This window comes from Psammomys obesus, unplaced genomic scaffold, assembly GCF_907164565.1.
Source record: "Psammomys obesus unplaced genomic scaffold, mPsaObe1.curated_primary_1811, whole genome shotgun sequence".
In the NCBI taxonomy this organism is placed as follows: domain Eukaryota; kingdom Metazoa; phylum Chordata; class Mammalia; order Rodentia; family Muridae; genus Psammomys; species Psammomys obesus.
In genome coordinates this window covers 15,544,410-15,561,513 of record NW_026596256.1, presented here as the reverse complement: position 1 = coordinate 15,561,513, position 17,104 = coordinate 15,544,410, and the positions used below count along the sequence as shown (strand labels likewise).

Genomic DNA, 17,104 nt, shown 5'->3' with positions numbered 1-17,104 from the left:
AGGAAGGAAGGAAGGAAGGAAGGAAGGAAGGAAGGAAGGAAGGAAGGAAGGCATAGGTACAGAAGCTGAAGTTCAAAGTTCTGATCTCCCAAACCCACATAAATCCATGTTGGATGGACAAGGTAGCCCACATGTAATTCCAGCCAGAGAAGACAGAAGGGACTTCCAGAGCAAGCTCACCAGGGAGACTAGATGCCTCTGTAAGCTGTGGGTTTGATTTCAGAATGCTGCCAGAAAGACTAAGGCGGGAGTGTCCCAACATCAACCATTGATCTATTATACACATACACATACACATGTACCCATACACACACGTGAACATGCAAATACACACAGGCACACATGTGCTCTCATGCACACACACAAAGGAGAATAAAACCGTCGTTCTCACAATTTGGTATTATTCAGAATCACCTAGGGATTTGTTTGTTGGTTAGTTGAGGTTCTTTGGTTTTTAGAGACAGGATTTCTCCATGTAGCCCTGGCTGCCCTGGAACTCACTCTGTAGACCAGGCTAGCCTTGAACTCACAGAGATCTGCCTACCTCTACCTCGGGAGTACTGGGGTTAAAGGTGTGCACCGTAGAGCTGCCTGGCTTCACCTGGAGACTTAGTACAAACATTTGATAAGGCCTTGTCCACCAATGAGCTAAGTCTATTGTGATTTTCATTAACAAGCCAATTTTTTTTCCAGCATCCCTGTATCAGTTATCAATTGATCTGTGTGTGTGTGTGTGTGTGTGTGTGTGTGTGTGTGTGTGCGCGTTCGTGCATGTACATGAACGCGTGTGTCACTGTGAAAAACATAATCAAATGTAAGGAGGAGAGGCTGACATCTGGCTTGTGATTTCAGAGATACCAGCCATGGTTACTCAGCTGTTGCTTTGGGCGCACATGACACATCATGGTGGAAATATGTGATGGAGGAGGTCTCTTCACCTCAAGGTGGCCAGGAAGTGGGGAGAGAAGGGTGGAAGAGGAGAGCAAAGGCAAGAGGTGGGCAGGCATGAATCTCTGTGCTCTCTGTAAAGGAAGCTCTCCAGTGGTCTAACTTCCTTCTTTCCAGGCTGCACCTTCTATAGGCCTTCCAAGAGCACAATGCGTAGAGGACTAAGCCTTCAACCTACAGACTCCTTTAAGGGACATTCGCATTGTAATTGTTATAGCCCCCAAATGGGAGAATTACTAGCCCCAAGTTAGCAAATCCAACACTAGATGTCCCATCCACTGGAATTCAATACTTAAGGGAATACCTTACCTGAACCCTCTTCAATCCCAAGCTCATCTCTCCGATACTACATGAATATAATTAATAAAGTTGTGAAAGCATTAATTGTGTTTAAGCAATGCTGTCTATACACACTGTGGCGTTTCAGAAGGCATTTGGAGAAGTTTATTTTAGACCCGGGGATTTACAGCTCTCACATTGTCTCTCTATTACAGAAAGAATACTTTAAAATTATGATGTGAAGACATTTAATTAACTTTTAATTGAAATGACTCCGGGAAGAAAATTATAAATAGCACATTTGTCTTCACTGTGTTTTCATTAAAAGACACAGAAAGTGATCGATGCTTGGTGAACAATGAGCTGCCTTGCACAGAGCATGGTTGCCCAAAGCAGAACCACAGAACTTTCTAGAATAATGGACTAGAATTGCTACCCCCAACCCATGTGTCCAGAATTCTCAGAATGAACCGCTGAGGTTCTACTAAGCATCTTTTAAGCGTGAGAAATTGGCAGTAGAGATAGAGCCGAAGCTGCAACTCGGTGGTACAGATCTAGAACTTTCCTAGCAGATGAAAGCGGTTGACAGCTAAGGGGGAAAAAGCCACAAAGAGGTGAGTTTTACGTACGGCTTAGTGGAGTACTATATTCTGACCTTTGTCCTTCACTTTAGAGCGCAAATTTTACCACAGCGTAGTAACATAGATGGCTTCACAGTGTTCAGAAGACCAGAGGACACAGAAGGGGAAGTCCAGATCCCAGAAACCATCATGCTGGGCTTTGAATTCTGACCCTATCCCAACTCCGCAAGCCCACCATTGCAGACACTCAGTCATCAAAACCTGAAAGTCGTTCCTTTCCTTACACTCCACAGATGACTCAACAGTAAACTTCATTAGTTATTCCTGCTTTTCAACTATATCTGGAATGCAACCTTTTCCCACCTCACTACCATCCAAACTCACAATCCCTCAACTGTTTGTTACCACACAGCCTCCTAAGGATTCTCCATCTTGTTGGCAGGTACCACACAGCAGCTTATTTCTGCCTGTGTGGACTCCTTTTACTCAGAGTAAGATCGCTTTGGTGCTCCTCAGGCCCTTCAGCCACACTTCCACCCAGGATTTATTGCTCTTCCCACTTCTTGAAATTCTCTTGCCGCTTGTGACGGCTATTCTTGATTGTCAACTTGACTCAATCTGAAATGAACTACAATCCAGAAAGGGAGAGCACACCAGTGAGATATTATTTTTGCTTGGTTGGAAGTGGGTAAATCCACTTCTCATCCGAATCTTTGAGCTAGAAAGACACACTGTTTTCTGGATCTCGAGGTGGGAAGACACACACTTAACCTGGCCACACCGTCTGCTGAAGACCTATATGAGGAGAAGAGAGACATTCTCTAAGTTTTGCCGCCCTGTAGATTCCTGGCTAATCCACCTCTCTATATGGCTACATGCCTTGCTTTCTGTCCTTCTTCAGTAACACTTCAAAGGTTACCTTCTGGGTGATGTCTATGAACTTTGTACTTATGACTCTTGTGAAACACATAGAAAACAACAGGAAGACATTTAAAAAACATGACAGTGGAAAAATAAGTGGGGTTGGTTTGGGGACATAATGAAGAAAAAGAGTCCCCCCCCTTCCCTGTTATTCTTTTATATTTGATAATGGAATAATTAATGAAATTTCACATTATGATAACATGAATAGCTACCCAGACTGGCTCATAGAAATCCCACTAACCCTAATAGTTCTATAGTTTCTGGTTGATGTGTTTTTTTAGTCTCTTGTGATTATTATGGGAAGGAGTCTACACAGTGAGTAGAACCCTGTGTTCTTGAATCTGCCATATTTCTAGAGCTTTTGTTTTTCTCGTCCCTCCTGCCATGTTGCTACTTACATGACTCACTCCTGGTGGCTTCTTGAAACATTCAGCCAAGCCCCAAACAGTCCAACATATGTAGTGATTTATAAGTATGATGGCTCAAGGACATTTCACCTTCTTCAAGTCTTGAGCCATAGCCTGTCACCCACTCACATCTGTGAACTATACCAGCTGGCAATGTGTGAGATGGTCTTCCTCGAAGGCACAGTTCTCAGCTTTGTGGTTCAAAGTCACATCAAGCATTTCCCATGCGCTAGAGGCTAGGCACCCATCCTTTTTCCCAAAGGAAGGTCCAAATTTGTACCAAGTATCCAGCATTAGAACCAGGATTATTGCTTTAGAAATTCTGGGCTGGAGAGACAGCTCAATGGGTAAAATCCCTTATTGTGCAAACATGAGAATCTGAGTTAAAAACCCCAGAACCGAGATAAAAGCCAGATGCTGCACCATGGGTGTCTGTGATAACAGTGCACCTACGGACACATGCTAGAGTTCTTGCACTACACAGTCCCTGTGTTTAAGCAGTACTGGTACTGAACAACACTCGCTCCCCCAGCCAATGTCTATGCCTCAGTTCTTGGCCATCTGTGAAATGATAATGTTTCTTTGGTTTGACCCTGTGTGAATCACTCTGACCTCTGTTGAAGGAAAGTGGTGCCCTAAAATAGTCAGGTAGTCCATGGTGCTCAGAGGACATCTGTGTTCATAGCAGCAGTTTACACTGCTGGGGCATGGGCCTGGGGTTTATGGGGTTAAGCTCTGAGATGCTCACACTGAGGCTCTTTGACAGAAAAACTGAGAGGAGAATATGGAGGATGTTGATGTTTCCTTCACAAGCAAAAGAATGAAGGTGCCTTGCTTCAAGTATCTAACCTCCGTAAGCAAAGCAAACTCAAACATCCCTCTTTCTCCGCAGATCTCCACATCCCCTGGAAGACACAACTGTCACTGCAGCCGGGTGTGGAACTTCAGAAGGAAACATTTTCCAAAGTCACAAGGGTGAAGCATACTTCAGTGTGTGTCCCCAAGGAGGCAGCTGAGATCATCCAGCAGGTGTATCTAGTTCAAAACAACTGCAGCTGTCCCTGCTACCACAGGGGGGCTGGAGAATAAGCAAGCAGGACTGGAGAACTCAGATTGTGCTGCTCAGAGCCTACCAGGGCTCGAAATGCATTCTGAGAATTGTTATCTCTGAAGCAGCCATCCCCAAGATGCTAAGAAACTGTGGGCTTAAACAGAGGAAAATGGATTTGGTGTTTCATTTGACTGCGGTCACTAAGTTGTGACTTAACCCCATGGCATTGGGGTATTCATCGAACAGTTCTTTCTTGAACATCCAACATGAACTTAAGGGATCTCCATGTGGGAAATAGTCCATGCCACAGAATGTTTCCTCGATGATGATGATGATGTAGAGGTAGATGACGGTGATGTACATGGTGATGATGATGATGTACATCATGATGATGGTGACCTACATGATGATGTACATGATGACCATGAAGAGATGATGACGTAGATGGTGGTGATGACATAGTTGATGATGATGATATTGATGATGATGATGATGATGATGATGACATAGATGATGATGATGATGATGACATTGATGATGATGATGATGATGATGATGATGATGATGACTTAGATGACAGTGATGTACATGATGATGAGGGTGGACTGAAACTATATGCTATATTAAATCCTTTCCTTCCCAAGCTGCTCTTAGACAGTTTTGTCACAGGAACAGAGAAGGCAGCCAGAACACCCTTCTGCAGTCACTCTCAGTTTCCACTGCCCAGGCCTGCTCATCGATGTCTATGTTTTCCTCCTATACACATGGGCACCCCAGGAAAGTAAAGATCTTTCTGCCAGCTCACCACTGCACTTCCTTAGTACCTAGGTCAATGTCTGCCACACAGTAGGTGCTCAATAATTATTTGTTGAATAAGTGAACCGACTGCTCCAGGATGTCCTCAATCTCTTTCTCACTGTAATGATTTGTGTAAGAAATACTTGATAAATAACAAAAATTAAAACTTAATGAATTTTCCTTTGAGATCTAGGGAAGAATGTCGTTTGGGGTAAAATGTTAGAACTGACTAGAAACATAGTGGAAAGATGTGGTTAAGAAGTCAAAAAAATGAAAGAAAGCCATCAGTGGTATTGATTGTGCCTATGTGATACTGGCTGGCTCTTCAATTTGTTTTCATCTTAGTTTATGTTTAAGCCAGTGCCTCCAAAATTACTGTCTCTGACTGGCGGCCAGATAAATTTCTGACTTTAAAACCACTTTATTTCAAGCTTGACAAATGGCTTTTGTCACGAGGCAAAGTAATTAAGGAAGCAGTCTTCACAGTCACCAGGCTGGGGCTGACATTGCTTCCTTCCCAGTGTTTTGTTACCTGCCTCATGGACTTGGCAGAGCTCACAGAAAGGCTCAGGGCTGAGTTATGTACATTCCCTCCTGGCAGGAACTTTGTCAGAAAGATTCATCCCTCCCTCTACCGAACAGCCTCTGTGTCCAAGGACCATGGCAAGCATGATGGCACAAGCAGCCAAGCCCCTCTTGCCACCAGGAGAATTTAGTTACTAAGGGTAAATATTCCCAAACTGAGGCCTTCTCTCTTCGTGGGTTCCCCACTGTGCCCTAGTGGTACTCTCCACAGGTGGCATTGTGTTAAAAATGAGATGTCAACATCTCAAAGCAGGTTCTTCTGAGCACTAGAATTACCCTCTTGAAGAAGAGATCCCAACACACTTTGCAAAGGACAGTCTCTACAGCATATCTCAACAAACAGGATTTTCCTAAAGGCTTAACACAAGTAATTGACTGTACTGTCTTATAGCTAAGAAAGCTGAGTCTCTGCGAATAGCTAACCTCTCTGTATGTTCAGCCATGTGCCCATGAGCAACAGGGACACATTCTGGGAAATGTGCTGTCTGTCGGCTGATGTGATCCTTGGAGGACAGTACAGAGAATAATTGCACAAATTTGGATGGTGGAGAACAATCCCTTGGCAACGGCAGTTTGATGAACTCAAGGACTACATTAAATGCGAGACGGCAGTGTGTGGTAACATATATGTGGCACACTTTCACAGTTAACGTCTGGGGCAGATATGGAGAGAAGCAGTGTAACTTTTTCCTCCGGGCATAGTATGATCATGCCATCACCACCTTGGAGTAGAAACTGCCCTGACCTGACAGCCATGACAACCAAGTAAACAGAACAATACAGTAATAAGTAGGTCTATAGCAATAGCAAAGAAGCTATTGCTACTTCCTGTAAAGGAGGGTGGAAGGTCGCAGAACCCTTGCCGGGAATTCTAGGCAGTATTCCCATCTATCTACCTTGACCCACTTACAAGCTTGAGAGATGCCAGAGGGCACAGGAAGTGAGAGGTTAGCTGAGAGTGGAGCCTAATGCCTCAGCCTGTGTAAAGCCACCATCCTTGTGTAGGAATTTGCAGTGGTGCTTCCAAACACAGATCACCCACGTCCTCGTGGGTAGCTATCAGCTATACTTGGGACATAATCCCAATGAACTCACTGATTCACCAATTTGGGCTTAAACAGAAGGAATTCTTAGTCTATGGTTGGTGTCCTATCTGGAGTGAAAAACCATTTGTTCATGTCTCTACTAAAAAATAAGCACAGAGTAAGATTTCTAGATTATATGGTTATTCTCACTTATTACTCCACAAGTTTTCATATTTCTCCACTTCCTCACTGATGCCTGATAGTTTTATTAGTAATTTTCTTTATCTGATAGTAGCCATGGTAATAAATGTGAGTTGTCTAAACATGTTTTTAATTTTTATTTCATCGATGATTAATAATATTGAGATTTTTTTTCAATATGGATAGTGGTAAACATGCCTTTTGATAAAACTTGTGGATGTGTTTTGTACAATAAGCTTCAGGGCTTACTCTGTTCTTCATTTCATGGTATTTCTTAATGACCAAGGTTAAATTCTGCCAACCCTTGTGGGCATTCTCAAGGTTCTTTTTAACTCTATTTTTTTCACAATTTATTCATTATATATCCTGATTGAAGCCCCTCCCTCAACTTCTCCCTGTCCCACCCTCCCTCCCTCTTCCCCCATCCCCTTCCTCTAGTCCACTGAAAGGGGAGTTCTCTGTTGCTGCCATCTGCCCATAGCTTATCAAGTCTCATCAGGACTGCCTAGATACTCTTCCTCTGTGGCCTGCTAAGGCCACATCATCAAGGGCAAGTGATCAAAGAGCAGGCAACCAAGTTCATGACAGAGGCAGCCCCTGCTCCCCTTGCTTTGGAACTCACGTGGAGACAGAGCTGCTGATTGGCTACATCTGAGCAGGGGGTTTAGGTCCTCTCCATGCATGGTCCTTGGTTGGTGCATCAGTCTCTGCAGGACACCCTGGGCTCAGTTTTTTTGTTTTGTTTTGTTTTTTAGCTTTGTTGGTCTCAAGTTCTAATCTGCTGAAATATATCTTCCCTTCATTTCAGAATAGCTACCAAATTAATATGCACCATGCTGGTTATTTATTAACTGTGCACATTAGACTCCATTCGAAAAGCTGACATATATGAATCAGCCTACTCACATGAAATCTATACAGAGAGAAAAGATAACATCTTAGCAGGAGGTGTTGTTCTTTATACTCAAAAAAAAAAAAAAATAAAGTAACTGTAACAAAGCACACAGATGTGTGTTGCTCTCCAGAGATGTGTGTCTTTCACACAGAGGAAGCACTCTGGAATTTCCTTTCCTGACTTGCTAATGGCCAGATATGTGTGTTGTGTAAGATTTCTCAACAGGCCTGGGGTAGGTGGACCACACACAGCAGTAGCCTTGCAGAATGATGATGCTGGACAGCTTCCCAGGCATGGTTTTAATTAAGGGCCTCAGTTCTGCAAGATCAGAAGGTGTCTCAAGTGTGGATTTATCTTTCCTGCTGTAACGCTCTTGAGAACCCTTTTGCAGGTAAACTGAATGAGCATTTGTGAGCTTGGAAAGGTAAACTGTCTCGTGGCAATAAAGGAAGCCTTGCATTCACAACGCACAGGGAGAAGGGCTGCAAGATGCCTATCTTCTTAGCACTATATGGCCATAGCAACCATCAGCTCTCAGCAGCTGCACTTCCTGGCACTGAGGCTTCACAAGGCTATTCCAGCCAATGGCCAGCTGTGAATAAGGTACAGAGGTAGGAATGGGGTACAGGAGCATGGATCCCTGCCACTTACTGCTGCTCTGTTGGCAAATAGTATTTTGGGAGTAGGATTCAAGTGTGCACCCACTGGCGAGCATAGCAGTCTCCAATAAAGAATTCCAAACCTATGGTCACACAGACAGCCCTCATTAAACTTATCTGAAGGAAAACAAATCACAAATGTGGGAAACTGATTTGTTAGAAAGGTGGGCTAGCAGGGCTGGGAGGGAAATAGACAGGGTGTGGACAAGAATAAGCAAAGTGCATTATATACATGTATGAAATTCTTGAAGAAAAAAGTTTGTTGTTGAGAGAAAATGAAGAAATATGAAATAAATAACTATATACCTCTGTGTCTTCAAATAAGACAAGAACAAAGACAAATTCAAAATCATGGATAGAAAAAAATCATAACGATCAGAACAGAAATTAATGAAATAGAAAAGACAGAGAAGACCGAAATTTAAAAAATTCAAGCTGTAAAGTAAGATATTATAGTAAACATCAATGAAAGTTAAAGATTATTGGAACATACTTTGAAAACCTACGTTCTAACAAATTGGACTTGTGGAAGAAATGAATAAATTTTAAAGCACATATGACCTGCCAAAATTAAACTAAGTAATAAAAATAAGTCAAATATATGCATGATAAGCAATGAGATTAAAGCAGCAATCATCAATCTTGGATTTTAGAGAAGCCTTGGACCAGATGGCTTCATCGCTGCTGAATCATAATGGTGTCTGTCTTACAGAACTACAGCAATACTTCTTGAGCTAACCCGTAAAATAAAGGCAGAAGAACCACTATCAAACTCCCAGAAGCTATATAACCCTGACACCAAACCAGATAAAACAAGGACGAAAAAAAGTTACAGGCCAATATCCCTAACGGACATGCATGAAAACCTCAATAAGATCCTTTCAAGATGCATTCCACTACACCTTAAAATTTTCATCCATCATGACTAAGTGGTCTTTACTTCACAGACATAGGAATGGTTTAACAAATCTAATCAATAAGTATAATAAGAGTCACATTAACAGATTCAGATAAACCACATGATCATCCCAATAGATGAAAAAAAAAAAGTATTAGATGAAGTTCAAAATTCCTTCATGATGAAAACCCTGAAAAAACTAGGACTAGATTTCTTTAATTTTTATTTTATTTAAATCTATTTACTTTACATCCCAAAGGTGCCCTTCCCTCTTCTCCTCCCAGTACTCCTCTCCCCTTCCTTCTCCCTTTCCCTTTCCCTTTCCTCCCAGAAAAGGGGAATTTCCTTCCCCAGCACATCAAGTCACATCAGGACTGAGCATATCCTCATCCACTGAGGCTAGGCAAGGCAGCCCTGCAAGGGGGAAGTGATTCAAAAGCAGGCAATAAAGTCCATGTTAGAAACACCCCCCACCTCCTCCATTTGCCAGGTGACCCACATGAAGACCAAACAAGCCCATCAGCCACATATATGCAGGGGGCCTAGGTCCAGACCATGCATGCTCCTTAGTTGATGTCTCAGTCTCTAAGCTCCCATGGGTCTGGGTTAGTTGTCTCTAGTGTAAAATTATATTCTTCCAAAATCCAGAAGTTTAGACACCAGCATATAAGCATAATCAATAACACTCAAGACAATATGTCCCCACTAGAACTCAGCAACCTTATCACAGTAGGCCTTGAGCATTGCAACATAGCTGAAGCATGAGACAAATTTTCTTAAATCTGTGAAAACACAGTGGAATGAAATGAATAAAACAGTTTAAAAGACCTGAAAGTGAAAAGTAAATTATAGAGAAAACCTAACTTGGGGAAATATAGAAGTGAAAAATTTTGTAACCCAAAAAGAAATCTCAGAAGCAAGCCTTATGAACGGCATACAAGAGATGAAAGAGAGAATTTCAGACATTAAAGGCAAAATAGAAGAAATACATCAGTCAAAAAAAAAAAACTAAGTCAAAAAAAATCTGGCACAAAACACCCAGGAAATCTGGGATATTATGAAAAGACCAAAACTATGAATAATAAGAATAGAGGACAGGGAAAAATAGGTTAAAGGCACAGAAAATATTTTCAGCAAAATTATAGAAGAAAATATCCCTAACTAAAGAAGGAGGTACCTTTCTAGGTAAAAGAAGCATAAAGAACACCAAATAGACTGGACCAGAAAAAGAAATTCACCACAGCACATAATAATCAAAATAAATATATAGAACAAAGAAAGAATATTAAAAGCTTCAAGGTAAAAAAAAAACAAACAAACAAAAACAAAACAACAACAACCAAAAAAAACAACTAAGTAACATACAAAGGCAGGCCGATTAGACCTACACCTGACTTCTCAACGGAGACTCTAAAACCCAGCAGGGACTGGACACATGTGCTTCAAACTCTTAAAAACCACAGATGCCAGCCAGGCTATTATACCCAAGAAAACTTTCAGTCACAAGAGGTGGACAAAATGAGATGTTTTGTGATAAGGCCAAATTTAAGCAGCATCTACCTATAAGTATAGCCCTACAAAAGGCAATAGAAGGAAAACTCCAACCTAAAGAAGTCAACCACACCCAAGAACATACAGAAAATAAATAATCCTAGGCCAGCAAAACAAAAAAGCAGAAAAGAGGAAACATACACACACACCGACCTCACCTCTACCACCAGCATCAAAAGCAACAACAACACAATACAATATCAACAAGCACTGCTCACTGAGAGCTCTTAATACAATCTATTCCCCAATAAAAAGACACAGACTAACAGAATGGATAGGAAAACAGGGTCCATCCATCTGCTGCATTCAAGAAACATACCTTAACATCAAAGTTAGACATCATTTTAGGATAAAAGAATTGGCAAAGAATTTCAGGTACATGGACCAAATGTCAAATAAAAACTAATCACAAGAAATAGGGGAAGGCACTAAACATCAGCAAAGGGAAATTAAAATTCTTGACACCAAACATGAGGGCACCCAGGTTCATGAAAGAAACACTACTACAGCTTGCGGTGTGTATTGTTCCTCCCACACTGGTGTGAGACTTCCATACCCTACTCTCACCAAAAGACGGGTCAGCCAGACAAAAACAAAACAGAGAACTGCCGAGGCTAACTTATGTTATACATCAAATGGATCTAACAGATACAGAACAATTCACCCAAGGCCCCTTCAGGGGTTGCTGAAGATCACACCTAGCACAACTCATCCAACAGGAAGTCGAGCTGATGCCTGCATAGAGCCTTCACCCCTACATGCTAACATCTATGGTACAGAAAGATATTTTGCATGCTCCAAAGGGGAAGCTTGGACATCAACCCAGCCGCAATCTTTGGATCTACAATGGTGTCCTGCCTGCAAGATCTGCCAGTGCAATAGTGGCACAAAGAAATTCAACATCTGAATTTACTTAAAACCCAGTCCATGAGATAGAACCCATACTGCTTGGGTAACCAAGAACCTGAAACTAGATAGCCTACAGACCTAGGATAAAAACCAAGTACTGTTGTCATTATCATTATTATTAAAAATTACAATTATTTCTAATGACATTCTGCTATACTCATAGATGAGTACCTTGCTTGCCCATCATCAGAAAAGCTTCCTTCTACAACAGATGGGTACAAACACAGAGATACGCAGCCAGACACTATGCAGAGAATGCAAGAGCTTGAAATGCCCATCCCTAAGCAGCTGTCTCCACCAAATCCCTGCCCTGGTGGCTCAGGGAACCCTGTGGGAAAAAATGCTGTGTAAGATCCAGAGGGTATGGAGGCCACCAAGAAAATAAAGCTCTAACAACCAGCAGGATCTATGTACATACGAACTTACAAAGACTGAAACAGCATGTACAGATCCTTCACCAGAAAAGGTACTAGAATTAAAAAGGAGAAGTGGACGCATGACTCCATCCCTAACCCAGAAAATGTCTCCAATTGATAACCGTTTGCCAATAAAAATTTGGTTTACTGCAAGGGAATCTCACTGTAGAAGCAAACTACTCTTAAGGGTGAGCTGCAGTTCCAGCAGGACACAGCCAGCAGAAAATGAATTCAATGGAATCTCTGCAGGATCCTGGTCTCATGATGTCATCTCAGGCCTTTTCTTTTCCTTTAATCTCTATCGTTTCTTTTATTTTTCTTTTACTTATACGTATTTTCTTTCTTTTTGCCTTACAAGTCCTTTGCGTACATATTATGGCTTCCAGTGTTTTTATGGGATTTCTGAGTATGGAAACAGTGGGTCTCTGTCTGTGTCTGTTTCCTGTGCCTTTTCTTGGACTTTTTTTTCCCTTCTGTTTCTTTGTTTTGTCCCATTCTGATATGTTGGTCTTGTTTTATCTTGTATTTTATTTTATCTTATTATTTTATGATTATCTCCTAGAAGTCTGTTTCCTAATAAGAAATATGGTGGATCTAGATAGAAGGGAGGAGGGAAGAAATTGGAAGGGTGGAGTGGGGGACCATAAGTAGAATATACTATGTAATTTTTTAAGCTCTCTTTTTGGTTCCATTTGTTTGTTTCTCAAATTTTTATTTATTTTTTTCATACAGTATTTGATCGTATTCTTTTTTTCTTCCATTAATTAATTTACTTACTTACTTTACATCCTAATTGAAGCCCGTTCCTCTCCTCCCAGTTCCTCTTCACACACACTCCTTCCCTGCCCATTTTCTCTTCTTCTTCTCCTCAGAGGGGAGGTTCCCATGGGTATCAACATGCCCTGGCACAGTAAGCCACTGCAAGACTAAGGACATCCTCTCCCACTGAGGAAAAAAAAAAAGTTATTTTTCATAAAAGAGGAAAATGCACAAATAGAAGAAAGTACGTATGGCATAATTGTATGTATTACAGGGGGGCAAGGGATTCAGGTACATAGGTAATAGTATGCTTCCTTACAGCTTTTTCAGACATCCTTAGTGTGACTTTACCCTCCTTATTCTGTATTTCCTTCTCTTCCCATTGCTAAAGAGCCCTTTCTTCCCTATTTCCCTGGCCAGCAGGGAATAAACTCCAGCAAGCTGTCTTTCAACTACCACAGGTGCTGTAGCGTTCATAGGCCCACGCGTGTATACACACACAAATTTTTAAACACAAGATGCTTATAGCATCTTAGAACACTTACGACACTTTACATAATGAATCTGCCACTGAAATAGGATGTTTGACATTTTCATCCAAGAGGAAATTGTAGATATGTCAATTCGCTTCAATAATTTTCATATTCACTAATATTCCAAATCAAATACCTAGGACATTGTTTGGAAATTTCAAAAGCTGGTTTAAATTATTTTATTAAATTAAAAAAGATCTCACAAAAAATATCTATGGCAATTTTTAAAATAATAAAAATATCTGAGGGATTTCTTCCTTTTTGGTGACAGGTATTGAACCCCGGGACTTGTCATACTAAGCAAGTATTCTACTATTGATCCCCATGTAAAGATCCATGGATCTTTACAAAATACTGCAAAGATATCAAGACACATTAGAAAGTTACTGTAAAAAAAGCATTTGTAATAGCCAGAAGCTGGAAACAACCCAGATGCCCCTTAACTGAAGAATGGATACAGAAATTGTGGTACATCTACACAATGGAATATTACTCAGCAATGAAAAACAAGGAAATCATGAAATTTGCAGGTAAATGGTGAGATCTGGAAAGGATCATCCTGAGTGAGCTATCCCAGAAGCAGAAAAACACACATGCTATATACTCACTCATATAGACATATAATATAGGATAAACCTACTAAAATCTGTACACCTAAAGAAACTAATCAAGAGAGAGGACTCTGGCTAAAATGCTCAATCCCCACTCCAAAAGGCAAAGAGGATGGACACCAGAAGAAGAAGAAAACAGGAAACAAGTTAGGAGCCTCCCACAGAGGGCCTCTGAAAGGCTCTGCCCTTCAGACTATCAAAGCAGATGCTGAGGCTTATGGCCAAACTTTGGGCAGAATGCAGGGAATCTTATGAAAGAAGTGGGAAATAATAGTTAGATCTGGAAAGGACAGGAGGTCCACAAGGAGAGCAACAGAACCAAAAAAATTGAGCACAGGGGTTTTTCCTGAGACTCATACTCCAACCAAGTACCATGCATGGAGATAACCTAGAACCCCTGCACAGATGTAGTCCATGTCAGTTCAGTGTCCAAGTGGGTTCCCTAGTAAGGGGAACAGGGACTGCTTCTGACATGAACTGATTGGCCTGCTCTTTGATCACCTCCCCCTGAGGAGGGAGCAGCCTTACCAGACCACAGAGGAAGACAATGCAGCCACTCCTGATGAGACCTAACAGACTAGGATCAGAAGAAAGAAAAAGAAACCCTCCCCCACCAGTGAACTTGGGGAGGGGAGTGTGTGGAAAAGGGGGAGGGTGGGAGGGGTTGGGAGGGGAGAAGGGAGGGAACTAGAGGGGGGATACAAAGTAAATAAAGTATAATTTTAAAAAAAGAAAAGCAAAATAGTGTTGATACAAAGTTAAATGAGTTCAACAGACTAGAAAGATGGATATGACCAGCACACACATAAGCAAATACATATCCTGAATAAAAGAAAGCATGATTTTCAATGATGGTAGATCAATTAGATACCATATGGGGGTGAGGTACAACCTCAGCTTCTAGTTCACACAGACATATAAATCAATTCCCAACAGATTGTGAGCCTAATTACTAAAGGAAAATAAATCTATGGGCTAATGTATGAGAATATGACTTTGGGGAAGCAAATATTTCTTCATCAAGATGTAAAAGTCTTTGACATAAGGAAAAGACTGATAAACTTACTTGGCTAGATAAGAACTTATATTCTTATCTAAAAAAGAATTCCAACATCTAAAAAGGAAAACAAAGCTTCATGCATTTCTAAACTGCTTGTAGCAGATAAGAATTATTATCCAGAAAATGTAAAAGACTATAACTTAATAATAAAAGAAAGATAGATATGATAAAATGAAGGGCCAAAGATTTTAAAGGACTCATTTTTAAAGATAACATTTTAAAGATGACATTTTTGTGGCAAAATATATAGTGAGTAATGTTCAGTAGTATCAATCATCAGGGAGGTGCAAATTAATGCTATGATTAAAGCTCATTGCATATTCACCAAAAAGCTAAAATTTAAAAACATCCAACTGTTGACAAGAGTACCAGTAGCTTCTGATATGAGTGTAAAGTAGTACAATCACTTTGAAAACCTAAGAATAGCTACTAACTCTAAACACATGCACTGTGGCTTACAATGTTAAGCATGCAGCCAACACAAGCACTTAAAGACAAACAAAAATATCCAGAAGGTGTATTGTTCGTAATTGCAAAGAACTGCAATAAATTTGAAGGTCCGTTAATGATAGCACACAAAATACCGTAGTACTAAGATGAACACTAAAAAACAAAGAATATAAAAGTTTTCTAACTATACACCAAGACACGGGTAACATCCAACTAGATACTGAGGGAAGGAGATGAAAGAGTACACATATATCACATTAAAACACAAACAAGACTCTCTGTCCCTCCCTGTTCCAGAGACAGCCGCATCTTCTTGGGCAGTGCCAGCCGCATCCTTTAGAAATCGCGGTGAAGGTTGGAGTTGTATTTGGATTTGGTTGTATCTGAAACCTGGTTACCAGAGTTGCCTTCAACTCTGGCAAAGTAGATTGTTGCCATTGATGACCCCTTCGTCAACCTCAGCTACGTGGTCTAAATGTTCCAGTACGACTCCACCCATGGCAAGTTCAATGGCACAGTCAGGGCTGAGAACAGGAAGCTTGCCGTCAACATGAAGGCCATCGCCATCTTCCAGGAGCGAGATCCCACTAACAGCAAATGGGGTGATGCTGGTGCTGAGTGTGTAGGGCAATCTAGCGGTGTCTTCACCACCATGGAGGAGGCCGGGGCCAAAAGGGTTATTGTCTCTGCCCCTTCTGCCGATGCCCCCATGTTTATGATGAATCTGAACCATGAGAAATATGACAACTCACTCAAGATTGTCAGCAATGCTTCCTGTACCACCAACTGCTTAACCTCTCTGGCCAAGGTTGTCCATGACAACTTTGGCATAGTGGAAGGACTCATGACCACTGTCCATGCCATCCCTGCACCCAGAAGACTATGGATGTCCCCTCTGAAAGCTGTGGCGTGATGGTTGTGGGGCTGCTAAGAACATCATCCCTACATCCACTGGTGTTGCCAAGGCTGTAGACAATGTCATCCCAGAGCTGAATGAGAAGCTCACTGGCATGACCTTCTGTGTTCTGACCCCTGATGTGTTTATCCTGGATCTGACATACCACCTGGAGAAACCTGCCACGTATGATGACATCAGGAAGGTAATGAAGCAGGCATAATAGGGCCCACTAACCAGCACCCTGGGCTACACTGAGGACCAGGTTGTCTCCTGTGATTTCAACAATGACTCCCACTCTTCCACCTTTGATGCTGGAGCTGGCATTGTCTCAATGACAACTTTGTAAAGCTCGTTTCCTGATATGAAAATGAATTCGGCCACAGCAACAGGGTGGTGGACATCATGGCCTACATGGTCTCCAAGAAGTAAGAAGCCCTGGACCACCCTCCCCAGCAAGGACACAAGAGCAAGAGAGAGGCCTTCAGAGGCCCTCTGCTGCTGAGGAGTCTCTGTCCCAACTCAGCCCCTGACACTGAGCATCTCCCTCACAGTTTCCTATCCAGATGCCCCCAGAATAGCGGGAGGGGCCCAGGGAGCCCTACAGTAATATCATCAATAAATTTCACTGTGCCCAAAAATCAAAACATAACAAACAAAACAATAGCT

The 17,104-nt window shown here is 41.6% G+C and overlaps 2 pseudogenes; both read left to right on the top strand.

The window, feature by feature from the left end:
* Nucleotides 1-4,228, top strand: part of LOC129668700 (corepressor interacting with RBPJ 1-like) — a 13,557-nt pseudogene extending 9,329 nt beyond the window's left edge.
* A 3,955-nt stretch (nucleotides 4,229-8,183) lies between these two features.
* On the top strand, nucleotides 8,184-16,867 carry LOC129668699 (glyceraldehyde-3-phosphate dehydrogenase-like; annotated as a pseudogene).
* The last annotated feature ends 237 nt before the right edge of the window (nucleotides 16,868-17,104 follow it).